This window comes from Ammospiza nelsoni, chromosome 4, assembly GCF_027579445.1.
Source record: "Ammospiza nelsoni isolate bAmmNel1 chromosome 4, bAmmNel1.pri, whole genome shotgun sequence".
Classification (NCBI taxonomy): domain Eukaryota; kingdom Metazoa; phylum Chordata; class Aves; order Passeriformes; family Passerellidae; genus Ammospiza; species Ammospiza nelsoni.
Window position 1 is genome coordinate 27986072 of NC_080636.1, and position 13994 is coordinate 28000065.

The 13994-nt window shown below is 41.9% G+C and overlaps 1 protein-coding gene across 7 annotated transcripts in view; it reads right to left on the bottom strand.

Annotated features, from left to right (window-relative positions):
- The window catches only part of CLOCK (clock circadian regulator), a 65162-nt gene extending 59691 nt beyond the window's left edge, over positions 1-5471 (bottom strand). For 5 of the 7 annotated variants that reach the window (XR_009418370.1, XM_059471180.1, XM_059471182.1 and 2 more), the window contains exon 1: positions 5309-5471. The gene's annotated coding sequence lies outside the window, so the exon portion shown is untranslated. Of the gene's footprint in view, positions 1-3786; positions 3878-4434; positions 4668-5308 lie in introns of those variants that run through there. The other 2 variants (XM_059471178.1, XM_059471179.1) reach the window with 2 other exon arrangements.
- Between the last annotated feature and the right edge of the window lie 8523 nt (positions 5472-13994).

Sequence of the window (13994 nt, forward strand, 5' to 3'; positions counted from 1 at the left end):
GACACAAACTATATAAGCTTTTCCCATCAAAGCAGGAGTAATATATTCTTTAACCATGCCAGCAGAGGGGAAGAGATGTGCTCTCATTTGTCCAGCAGCACAGGGTTATGGCACAGTAACCTGGATCACAGAAACTGGAAAGCAAATCTCTAGTCTGTCAAACAGGGTGCCAACCCTAATTTATCAGCAGGCTCTGCATCACACTGGGAAGATGCATCAACTCCTAACTCATCATTTCAGTGTCAATTTTCAGAACATGGAAGTAAAAATAAAAAGTAAAGCTTTACTGGACAGAGCAGCACCAGAAGTAGGCATACCTCTCTAAGGCAGCAAAAAAAAAGATGTAATTCTTGGGTCCTAGTTTGTAATGGCATTCAAAATTTTAAATGGAACACAGGCCAGAATATAGGTATATATATCATATCCTTTTCCTCCAAGAAAACAACTGGCCTAGTATATCCCTTTAGCCCAATTAGACTTCAATAATTTGTCTGCAAGGAAAAGTGAGGTTCCAGGCTTTGGAGTTTTGTTGGTTTGTTGTTTATTTTGGGCATTTCTTTTTTTTACAGGAGACATGAACAAAGCCTCTTCCTCCTCACTCCTTTGTGCTTCTGAACAAAAGGGAGAGTCACCACAGGGTTTTGGTCCAAGTCCAATTCCATAGGTGTGCCTGAGGTGTGGTTTGAACATGCCTTTGAACAAGTGAAGGCCTAATTTACAGATTGCCTAATTTATGAATAGTAAACAGATTTTAGATGCCAAGATGCTGGGTTATGATATGATTCTGGAAGATGTGAATGAGAACAAAACTTCAGTGTTCAACTTTGCAAAACTTTACTAGTGAAAACCTAGAAATCCTCTAAGACAGACATCAATTTTATTTGGAGTTGGACACACAAAACCCATTTAAATCAATTTTGACTCCTCCATATTATTTTATGGATTTGTGTGTATGGCTGGCCATATACACAGCACAACATAAACCAAAACCATCTTAGAGGTACCTGCAAATACCCTTTTTAGTGGAACTCTAGAAAGACCTCTATAGAATAATTATGTCACACATATTTATTTTAAAAAACTACCTTAACTGGAGACCTGTCTTACTCTAAGAAGTGTTTTAACTAAGGCATAATAATCTAACACCATTTATCTTGTGGTACCAGGCTGTCATTATTGGTAAAATGACATTAGCTTCAAAACTGAAGCCTTCTCACATACTCTGAGATGATCACACACAGAGTTTTAACAAAAACGCATTGAAGTAGCCACATTTGTTCCTAATTTGGCTACATTTTTATCATGACTATGAGGAATGCCCATAGTATATAATGAGCTTCAAAAGCATCACACTCCAAATATGTCATTATCACTCTTGAATCTCATATATATAACTAATTTTTAAGGATCTATATTTAATAAAATATTAATACTATTAATGATGATTTCCTAATATACTCAGAACATCAGTACAGAATAAGGAAATTTATTCACTGATTTTAATGACAAAATGCAACAGTTGGAAAGAGTCCAAAGTGTGCAGCTCAACTGTTGAAAGAAACTGTGAAACCTTGTTATTTCCACATTATATTAAATATATGACAAGCACAGTGGACCAAAGCATTTTATGTATATGACTATATATTCTAAAAGTAGCTACAATAAAGAATTTATAATACACACAAAAAGTATGGTAAGAGAACACTAAGGCTATAAATTAAAACACTCAGAGGTGAGGTATACCAAAATTAAAGTGGCTTTTACATGACAAAGGCATTTTGTGGCAGCAGTAGGAATAGAGAATTCAATCCTTCAGGGCAGCTGCATTAACCCTGCGTCTTTTTTCTCTTCTGTGATTTTGCACTTCACATCTTTTAAGTCCTACAACAAATAAACAGTGTAATGTCTGTCAAAGTTTCAAATTATTACAGATTCCCACTGAGTTAACAAAATAACCAACGTTCCTAGTAAGTTCCTTTTCCCAGATGGACCACCGACAGAAGTCAAAGAGGTACCTTCCTAACAGATCTGCCCAAGTTTGCTTGTGCCAGAGCTACAGAGAGACACTGAGATCTTTAATTTCAGATTCTGCTAAGGGAATGAAGACGTGCTTCCACCACATCTTTTTATTCTGAAAGACCACTAAATCCAAAATAGTATCAATGCTACTAACAATAATTCAGTATAGGCTTAAGATGAGAGAAACAGTTGAATGGTTTGGTGACTATCTCTAGTGTCACACTTTTTTTGCCTCTAGAGATAAAGCTACTGTAGAACAGCCACTGTTCTCCCAACAGCCTGGTGACTCTCCTGGTCTTGTGCCCCCCCTTCACTGGTCAACCAGTTCATTAACACTGAAAGGTTAAAAATACCTTGCAAAGTAAATAAATAGAAAGTAAGAATGGCAGGAACAATCACTACTGACTTTGCTATGCCACTACCTACTAACATCACCAATCCTCAGAAACAGTTCTACACCTGCTTTCACATTTGGCCTTCACAGTTTGCAGTGTTCATAGAGAAGCTAGTACTTTAAAAAGGCTGAAACACTAAAATGAACTTTACTTCAGAGATCTACCAAAGCCTTTGCCTCAAGAAAAACTAACTCATGACAATGTGATGAAAAGGCACCTTTCAGCTGAAATTCCACTTCTTCTGAATTATATTTTGTATTAAAAACTGTATTAGGATACTAATTTTCTACTCTAAGAGGAGAGCTACCCATAGTCTTCATCTATAAAACTAAGCTGAAACCGTGAGGCACTGACAACATATTATATGTATCTCCTGAAGGAAAGCATATATAAAAAAGGAGCTGCTTTCAAATGAGGAAATTACCTAGTGCAGCAAACTGCATTTTTGATTCACAACTATTTTCAATACAAGTTTATTCATTTTTAATAAAAAATTCACAGCTTTCCGAGTTGATAAAAATATTTCGTATAAAGAACATGTGGAGAAGGTGGGGGGCAATACCTCTACTGCTATTTAATATCAACTCACATTTAATATTCAACTTTTTGCAGAAATTTAAAATAGGGAGGGAAAAAAGCAAAAGTTCAAGGCTCTTAAAAGCTGCAACTTCTTTTGCAAGACCAATTCAACCACAAAGATTCATGACTTCTATGAAATTCTATACTAAGAAGCTAATTAACCAACACTGCAAATTAAATTTAAGGTAATTACCACTCAGTTTTTAAACTGCTTAGTACAAAGAGACTAAAGTAACCTACAGCAGAGGTTTGGGGGTCCTTAGGAGAGCATTAGTAACAAAAACACACTGTTGTCCTCACATCCTTTTATTTTACCTAAATGTGTTAAAACTTTCCCATGCAAGAACACGAAGCGGAAGAAATAAAAAACAAGGCATGGCTGAATGGCACCTTAAACTATTAAATATCAACCCGGAAGTTTGGGCTTTTTTCCCTGTTTGAATTGCTTGTTGAGAAGCAGTAACCCTTGCCTTACCAACAAAATTCTCAGACAAAGTTGCCATATTCTACAAAAGGAACCTAAACCAAATACATTATGTCTGGTAATCTGAAAGCATGTCTGTAATGAGTTTGAGGAAGTGTCTTAAGTGGATACACATGAAAATTAATATTTTAATTTATAAAAAAAAAATTGAAAGCAGAGTTACTTTGAAGTAGAATCCCTCTGTTATAACAATCAAATGCTGTCCAATTTCAAATAAAGGCCCAAACCCCACAGATATTTATAAACAAAGTCAATATTATTTCTGTAAAACTGAACATTGTGAAACAACTGCAACTGTTGATACTGAACTTTGCCAGGACTACCACAGTTGAGGTGTATTTCTCAAGTACTTCTTTCTCTAGAGCATTTGCTTAAACAATCCTCTTGCCTCCTGTCACACCTGTCAGCCAGAGAAATTACACAGGTTAAATATAACCACATTAAAAAGAAAAAACAAAAACATAAAACCATGGTAGTTAATTTTAACCTGGATCATTTCCTCAAGCTAGTTATGGGACACAATTCCACGAACTACTGTGCTGGTGCAGCTGCAGCAAGGAACAGGCAGGCCAGGTCAAGTCAATACTGCCACCAAAAGCACTGTTTGTCAACCAGTCATTTAAAAAAAAAATACCTACTTTAAGGATTCAGAACATCAGTTTCTATGGTTGGCCACTGTGCCTCTACATGCAATTTCATATTCCAGCCAAAGCCATACCTGACTTTCCCTGTGCCCCTTGGTAGGTTAACTCTTATCAGCACATGAAAACAACGGCCTCACAAAAATCTCACTGCAAACATGTTTGATTAGTACATAAGCACTCCTCCTCATGGAAAAAAAAAAAGAAAAAAAAACATTTCCAATTTCTATCGAGGCCTAAAGTATCTGGAATTTGAAAGTGAAACCAAGCAAAAATCCTGATCCACCTTAACGCAATCACAAAATTGAAGTACCACGGATTTCCAGTCCCTCGCTGGTCGTATTTCACACCTGCATGCATGGAGTATTTAACACACTGACTTTAAGGCCGCCGCAGGAACTCGAAAAAGGACCGGGGGCTACTGGGAATCCCGCAGGTTTTACGAGCGTGAACACGCTGCAGTTATCGCAATAAAGTTATCGGAACCAAAAGAAAAAGGGGGGAGGAGGTGGGTTAAAAAAGCCTACAAGTGCATACGCAACCGCGCAGCTCCAGCCCACCTGCGGCGGGGAGGGCGCGGGGCACGCTCCCGCCGCGGCCGGAGCCCGAGGCCCCGCGGAGCCGAGAGCTGTCCCGCGGCGGGGAGGGCCCGGGGCCGAGCGGGCACCGACCGCCGCCCTCCCGCCCTGTAAACACCCGCGCTCGCAGGGCCGCCGCGGAACCCTCCCCCGCGCGTGGGGCGGCGGGCCGGGCGCGTCCCCCCGGCGCCCGCGGGACGAGCGGCCCCGGGGAGCGGCGGCCGCGGGGGGAAGGCGCCGCCCGCGGCTCTGCTCGGTCCGGCGCGGCCCGGTCCGGGGGATGCCGGGGAGTCCTGCACCCGCCCTGCCCGGTTGGCGGGCGCGGGGCCAGGCGGGCAGCGTTCCCGACGCGCCCGGGAGTTGTGACAGGAGCAAAGTGGGTCACCGGGCCTAGCGGGTGCCCCGCGAGCGCCCCCCGCCCCCGGCCGCGGCCGTGCCCGCCCAAGGGCAGCCGCTGCACTCCCGCCCCCCGGTCCGCGGCGGGAGACGCACGCCGGCGCTGTCAAACTTCCACCGCTCCCCTCCGCGCCGCGTCCCCGCCTTCCCCTCGCCACCGCACACCGGGGCCCGGCGGGTCCGCCCGCACCGCCCCGCGCCGCGCTCGCTGCTCACCTGGCCCCGCGCTGCCGCTGCCCCCGCCCGCGTTGCCCCGGCGAGCGCCGCTCCCCGCGCGCAGCCCCGCGCCCGCCGCCCGCCGGCACTGCCCGACTGAACCTCCCGCTCCTGCTCCTCCGGCGGCGGCGGCACAGCAGCACCCGGGCCCGGGAGTCCCCCCGACACCACCGCGCCTGCGCCGCCGAGCCCCCACCGCCGCCGGCCGCCGCGGCGCCTCGCGCCACCGCGCGTGCGCCGGCGCGCACTGCAACCCGCGGCACCCCGGGGCCGCCGCCGCCGCCGCGCCTGCGCAGGAACGGCGCACCGGGGAGGTGATCCCCGCTCCGCGCGCGCGCCTCACCGCGCCTGCGCAGGGGGGCGGCGGAGGGCCGCGTGCGCTGCGCAGGCGCGGTGGGGCGCGCGCCTCCCTGACCTCGGCTCACCTCGCCTCACCTCACCCCGAGCCGCGGGAAATGGCGGCGGCGCCGAGCCGCGACCGGGACAGCGGCACCGGGCTGCAGGCGCAGAGCCGCGGGGCCGCCGGGCGGGCAGCCAGGCTGCGACCGGGACAGCGGCACCGGGCTGCAGGCGCAGAGCCGCGGGGCCGCCGGGCGGGCAGCCAGGCTGCGACCGGGACAGCGGCACCGGGCTGCAGGCGCAGAGCCGCGGGGCCGCCGGGCGGGCAGCCAGGCTGCGAGCGGGACAGCGGGCACCGGGCTGCAGGCGCCTGCCGAGCCCGCCGAAGCGGCTCCGCTGAAAGGAGACCTTTCCCCGCCGGCACGGTGAACCCGGCACACAATGCGGTCGCACGCGCGTTCCCAAAGCGGAACAAGCGACATGCCGGGTCCTGTCCGGGAAATTCAGGGGTTCAATGAACCCGTCCCAGCGGAGGTCCGTGGTTTCTTCTTTCCTGTCTATAAACGGGTGAAATTCCGAGAGCGGCAGAGAGCAGACGTGTTTGCCTCAACCCTTTTGTATGTACGAGGCTTGTAATACCGTTCTGTAATATGCGGCGACTATTTAAACATAATCCTGTCATGCCTGCAGCAGAGCATTGCGCGAATCCTTTTCTGTAGAATAAAACGCTCAGGATTGTGTATTGTAAGTAATATTGTGTAAGTAATTCCAGCTTTTTCTCTCAGCTAAAAGGGTTTTATTTTTCAGTTGATACCTGAATAGCAATGTATCTAAAAGTATCTATAGAAGTTGAATTCGTGTTTGCGTCTAGAATAAAATAAAGAACTTGACTGCAAATTGTCATTGATTTCCTTTCTGGGTTACTTTTCAGGTAGTTCATTTGATTCACAACTGTGACCAAAGTGTTAGATACTGAAAAGGTACTGTAGGGTCAGGAGCTTCTTTACCAGTAGTGCTCCCAAAGGGCTAACTATGAGCTTTTCCACTGAAAGAATTCTGAAAAGCATTAGTAAAAGTATTTATTTTTGTTACTTATTCATAATACTCCAGTTCCAGCTTTTAGTTGAGGAAAATGTAACATAAGGAAAGCGAATAATATTATCTCTTTTGATGAAATGTAGTAGAGCTAATAGGGTACAGCAAGAGTAGAACGTCCAGGAGAAAATGTGGGACTATTTTCCAAAAAATCCCTAGTTATCAGAACACAAATATGGCAAAGAAACCAGGAGGCTACAAATAACTTCCATCAAATTTGCCAGAAGATTTTTAGTAACCAGTGATCATTCTTCAGAAAAAGTAGGGATGCTGCACTATCTCACACCTTGCATGAATAGGAGCATAACACCTACTTACTGCAATGCTGCAGTGACAAATTATTCTTTGACAAGATCAGAACAGGCAACACAGCTGTGCAGATGATACACATTGGGGTTTTCTGCCAAAGCTGTGGCCTAAGTGAGGTCATTTTTTTTAATGCTACTTCTCTTTTGGCACTATTTTGTAGGATCCTGAAGGAACAGGACAGCTTAGAGATGATGTGATGGTTTTATGAAACTCTTTTTCTCCTAGAAATACAATTGCTCTGTTCTTGCCATCAGAGTGACTTTGCTGTGCAATGATAGTTCTGATTCACTCACACGGGCTATGTGAGAGCCAGCACAGCTTTTAAACAATGCCAGATTGGGAGCAGCAGATTTCTTGTGAATTGATGAATGGTGGGACTGCACTGAGCCGGAAATGCAGAAATTTCCAATGCACTTCCATTAGCTATAGCCATGTTTCCTAGAGAAATGCCATTGCCATCCTGCACAATCTGTTTCAGAGCCACAGAACGACCACATGCTTAGTGTGTTCCTTTTTGATCCACGCTGGCCTGTTCAAAAGAAGGTCTGTTTGGGGAAACTGGCATTGAAACTAAATTTCACATCACTCCAGAATACTAAAATGAGTGGATGTGGAATTGAAAGCCTGTCGCAATCCACATAATCCTTGCAGAGCAAGGTTGGCTAATATTCCTGGAGCCTTTTCTTCCACACAGCATAACTGACTCCACCCCAGAAACACCTGGTTTTAACCTGGAGATTAGCTCGGATTTTGCTGCTGCTTTGTCACATCTGATGACTTTAATTAGAACCGTGTGGTCACTTTGCTTGGACAAAGACAGCGGTACCAGAGGGAGGTTTGGCTCTTTCCGGGTCGCTCCCACTGTCACACCCTGTGCGTGTGTCCCTGGCAGCAGCCGCAGGCGTGGGAGGGAGGCTCAGGCTCGCTGCTGAGAGGAAGCAATGCTGCTTTTACAGCAGCCAGCTTTGATACTTGAAGGGACTCTGCAATCGTGTCTAAAGTCCCTGATGACCTATTTACATTTAAAACTACCAGCTAGCGTTCTAGTTTGAAGTGGCAGATAATGGCAGATAAGGCATTGTCTCTGAAATGCAGCTACTAGTTATCTCTGAATCTGGAAAAGAAAAGCTTCCAGCAGTGGTATCTGCCAGTAGGTGTCCACCAGTAGGCTTACCAAAGGAGTAGAAAACCGTATTTGAACCAATTTATGTCAGAACACATGATCTTAGTTAATTTTTTTTCAAGCAATACATGTTTTTATCTCAATACAATATCTTACCGTGGAATTGCAAAATACCCGTGTTTAGGCAATATCCTCACCACAGAATTACACAAATTCTATACGAATTCTTGGCCTTTTTTTCAGATCTTTTTTTCCCTTCAAAAATAATCAAATGCCTTTTCAACCTTTAAAAAGTGGCCTTTAGATCCAATGATTACAAACAACAACAATTTTTCATAATGTGAATTATTTAGAAACATTCCTAGTGCTTTCTGTTTTCAGATATCTTCCCACATGTTTAGCTATCCCAATGAACCTGCTTGTATTTCACCAGTTTATATACAAGTATTGTGGGTAAACACCTGTCCTTGGAATTCTGAATGCAGCAGTTTACAATGGCTTTGAGAAACTTACCTTCTGGAAACTTTCAGGCCAGCAGGTTGAGGTGATCATTAACCAGTAAACACATGGGGATACTAGAAAAGAATAAGGAAATAAAATGACACTTCTAGTGTAAATTATTTGTAAAATAACTGAAGTTATTGAAGCATTTGAAGAACACAAGTACCTTTTCCTACAGTCTGCTTCTACTTTAATATGTTATAAGAATTGCAGGACAAATTTTATTTAGCTTCTTCCTAGATCATTGTGATTTAAAGAACTGTTGAATTAAAAATAAATTGCAGTCATCTTATATGAAATATGTTAGTAAAGCTACCAGACACTTCAAGCAATGTGCCTCAGTTTCATTCTTCACTAAGTTTTTAAGTTTTCACTAAGTTTTGTCCATTGTAGAGTTAAATGACATTTTTGAATCCGTAACATACATTTTATTTTATTTAAACTAGATCTTAGTTTAACAATAGATATTTCTCCACTCCTTAAGTAACATCAGGGAAACTTTTGTATATTTTTATTTTTACCATGCCTTACCATGTTCATTATCTTCATAGTTATTATTTAAAATACAATCTATATAAACCCCAAAAACTAACCAATGGAGGAAGAAACACAGACACAGATAACACCAAAATGAACAGAATTTCTCTTGTTGCCCTGCAGCCTTTTGAGCAATTAGGATCTTTTGTATCTGACTGAAGTTAAATCAGCTGATGTGGACTGTGGACCCTGGAAGTCAAAGGCAGGTGAGCCAGTTTTGTTAGTAGTGATGAGAGATTTTGGGGATACTCATACTCATTCCTAAGGGATTACAAGTTTCCTCAGGTCCTTATCTATGCAATGGTAAAATGCAGAATTGGTACTCCATTATACAAATCAAATGAAAATCAAGAAAGGCTACTCTTTTCTCTCTTCAGATCTTGAAATTTAAATTACTGTAATTCTAACAATTTCATTTGGTTGTCCTATTCCTTTTGCTTCTGGGAAAAAATGTTTGATTCCTGACAATTGAGAATAAACTCCCTCCCAAAAAAACCTGAAAAGAAGGAAAAGAGGAAACTTGTCTGAATCTAAAAAATGATTAAACATTCTGTACTAGTTCTCAGTGCTTTTCAAGAACATCTAATAGAACTGCTAACATACACAGAACTAATAATGGGAGTCCTTTGCCATTTCTGCTGCATCCTGTCACAACTTCTGCTACCATTAGAGAATTTACTGGGCAGTCGATAAACTGACAAGATTTCCTCAGTTTGCATAACTGAGACTTTTCCTGAGAGGCTGTTGATTTGTTCAAGTCAAAGGGGAAATAAAGGTAGAATAATCCTGTTAGACCACTCTTGCTGAGAAAAGAACCTGAAAACAGTGGACACCACTTTCTTAGTGAAACCCAGAGATCTCAGTAAGGTTGCACACATGGTGATAAGCATGCACAGCAAAATAAGTCTTTCATGTGTTTGAACAAAAGTGAACAATTAACTCTCACAAAGTGAATTAACAAATCGAGTAAGTCAGATGCTCTATGATTCCATTGCTTCCAAAAAATTGCTATCTCATTAGTCTCTCGTATTTAATTTTTCTAGATTTTATTTAATTACAAGTTCAATTCTTTGTATTGAAATATTCTACGTCTTATGCAAGAATGTTTGACCAATAAAGATTAATTATAACCTAAACATCCTCTGGAGCATTTCTATGCTTCTTTTGCATAGTGCTTTCCACAACTTTCTCTTAGCTTCACATACTTTTGCCTCCTCTGAAGACATTTCCATTCCTGCAAGTGCTGCTGCCTAATTAGAAAATAAAAATAATAACAAGCATCTTAGGAATGTTTTAATGCATTTTAAAAGAATATCTAGTGCATCTCAATTACTTAAATTATTTAAGTAACTCTTGAGCTGGTAGTCTTAAAATTTTAGAGCTAGAAATGTATCTATGCCAATCTTTATTCAATAATATAACATTAAAATTAATTTTATTAATTCATCAATATCAGATTTGGGAAACTTGAGTAACAAACAAATTGTACAAGCATTTATAATTTGAGATGAAACAAGAAAAAATTAGAGCAGGTACTAAATATTTGTGTGATTCTGAATATGAGATTAGTTTAAGGAGGAATTACAGTACTTATACTAGTTTTAAAATAATTAATGAAAACTGAAATATAAAATCAGTAGATGGCAGTCTTCGTCTATAAAAATACTTGCAATGTAGAAAAGGAAAATGTTTTACTGAAACTTGATGAACTAAAAGCAGCTATTAATTAACTGAAAGCCACTGTGGAATTGCTTTTCACAAAAAGAAAATTGAAAAAAATAATAAATGTGCAATGCTATTATACTCTAGCAACAGTACATCATAGTTTTGGTTCACAATTTCCACATATTTATGTGAATTATTTTCTTTCTCTGAGAGTACATTACTAGATACACTGTGTTAGTCCTATAATTATTTTAGTCATTTTAACAATTCAACAGCAGTAAGTACAGGTAGAATCTAGATAGAAAAAATGTTTTGATCACATTAGCTTCTTTATATTGTGTAAACTGCATGCCTCATTTTTCTTAGTTACAATATAATGCTGGGCAGAACTCAGCAGAGTAACTTGTAAATTATGTACAAAAATATACACATGAATGTCTGGTAAAGCAACAATTGCTGAAGTCGATACAAGGTGCCAAAGTTTTCTGAACCCAAATTCACAAGCACATTGACTCTGTATGGCACTGTAAGTAAAATGATTGGTGTAGTCCTATTAAATAGTTGAATAAGGTTGATTGTGCCCCAGTTGTGCCTAAGAACAGTGTGCTGCGTATCACAGATTTCCAGAATTGTAGCCTGGCTGGGCTTGGAGGAGAGGTCACCTGATTCAACCCTCCAGCTCAAGTAGCATCAGCCTTGGGCAGGCTGTCCAGAGCCATCTCCAGACAGCTTCTGAACAACACCAAGGGAGAAGACTGTGCAACATTTCAGTTGTTCTCCCTCACAGTAAAAAAGTGTTCTCTGGTATTCTGAAGGGACCTCCAGCATTTCAGTTTGTGCCCACGTCCTCTGGTCCTGTCATGGGGCACCACTGGAAACACCTTGGCTCTGTTTGCTTTATACCCTCCATTCAGGTATTTATAGACTTGATTTGGTCTCCCCTGTGCCTTCCTTCAATGTAAACTTCAAATGAACATTTTCCTGAGGTAAGAAATAGAAAAGTCATTGAAATCAACTTTGAATAAGAGGCAAACCAAACACAATAGCTGTTTATTAGGGATCCATTGCTGGCTTTTAAAACCACATGAGTTTATTGTCTGGAGCATCTCTCCTATAGAGAGACTGAGGGAATGGGCCTGTTCAGCCTCAAGAAGAGAAAGCTGAGAGGGGACCTGTTGACAGGACCTCATCAAAGTCTGTAAGTATTTGCAGGGAGGGTGTCAGAGGATGAAGCCAAGCCAAATTCTTGTCAGGGGTGCCAAGCAATAGCAGAAGATACAATGGGCAGAAACTGATGCACAGGAAGTTCCACTGGAATATGAGGAAGAACAACTTTACTCTGTGGCTGGCTGTGCCCTGCTACAGGTTGCCCAGAGAGGTTGTGAAGTCTCCCTCACTGGAGATAGTCAAGAACTGGCTGGATGCCATCCTGTGCCATGTACTCTGGAATGACCCTGCTGGAGCAGGGGTGTTGGACCTGTGACCCACTGTTTTCTCACCCAGATTGCCCCATTCTGTGATGCTGTAGTTCTGCAGCTACCACCACTACTGCACAAAAATTTTAATGTATGATATAGTGAAACTATAGTAATTATTATAGTAATTCATAATAATTTGCATTTTTATTACAGTAATATATTTAGAAACTATATTGTACTGGAAATGAGTGCTATGCTAGAAGAAGAAATGTATTCTGCTCATAATAATCAAATTAATTACTTAATCAATTAAAAATTCTGAACAGTTTGATTCCAGCACTAAAATACAGTTTTCTTCTTTAATGGCATGCCATCCTCATATAGGTGGTAAGTACCCCATATGCAAAACGTTATCTATCACAAAACTGGAGCCACAAGATATTGTTTTTCCTATTTTTTTTTTTTTGTGCACACGAGAGAAAAGGGATACCCAGAACCAATTGTCCATTCTTTCTGGCTTGAAATGCACAGAAAACTCTATCCAAAACAGGAGAAAGAAAATGGGATTCAGAACTTCTTTATTTGAACATTTCTCATCATCGCACAAAGTCTGAAGACTAGCAGAAAGTGTCTTTAGTGTGCAGAGTTGTCTTTGGTGTGGCAGAGCGCGGGGTACCCTTTAATCAGGCAGAAAGAGAATGAGCCCTACTGGTGTAACTGGGACAAATGTTGACACTGTAACACTTCAAACACAGCACACCTCCAAACACACCATGGCCCAGTGCATCCTCAGCTCAAGTGAGGATGTGTAACAGTGCTTTCCACTGTGGCCTGGTCAACAGTGTCTTTTAAATATCGAGCTTTCAGAGGAAATAGTTTTGCCCTAAGAGAACATCAAAGCCAAATATGGCGTAAACTGTTTCTCTGTGCCACTGGCAATCAGGAGTTCCATCTGATGTCAAAAGAGTAGAAAGTAAAAAAAGGCAGTTGTGTGAGTCAGCAGACGTTACTATTCAAAAGATTCTGAGTTTATTTTTTAGGAGCATGTACAGTAGTGACATGTGCACTGCTAATCTGGATGGATATCTCTCATCACACCTGTACATATCAATAGCTTTCCTATCAGTCTCATTAAAGCCAGCTTCAGCTTCCTTTAATTCTTCAAGATTCATTCATTCATATGGTTTCACTAGAAACACAAAAAACCCAAACCAACCAACCAACCAAAAGAAGTCCACCTTTGTTCTCCAGAGTCACCAAACATTTTAAATGCATGAAAAGTAATAAGCAGATGTAATGTAGAACTAATGAAAGAAAAATATGTATTTATTTCAGAAATTAGTTAAATTTGTCATAACTCTGGGTAAGAGAGAGGGGGAAAAAAGGACTTTATTTAGTTATAACTATACAGGAAAATACAGAAATACAGGGGTGGATTGCTACTAATAATTCAGAATGGTAATCTTCCTTGCACTCACTGGCTTCTTTATGAAATTCTGTAACTTAATTATCTGTACATGTTAGATGTCATACCACTTGTCATGATCTGCATTGAATGTTTAATTCAGGATCTTTTTCAAAATAACTAAGTCAAAATCATTAAAATTAAACCATGAATATTGAACAAATTTTGTTATAGGAAGTGTTAATTATTAAAGTGCAGAGCAAAAACAAGTGGGCAAGAAGAGGAAAAGATCTT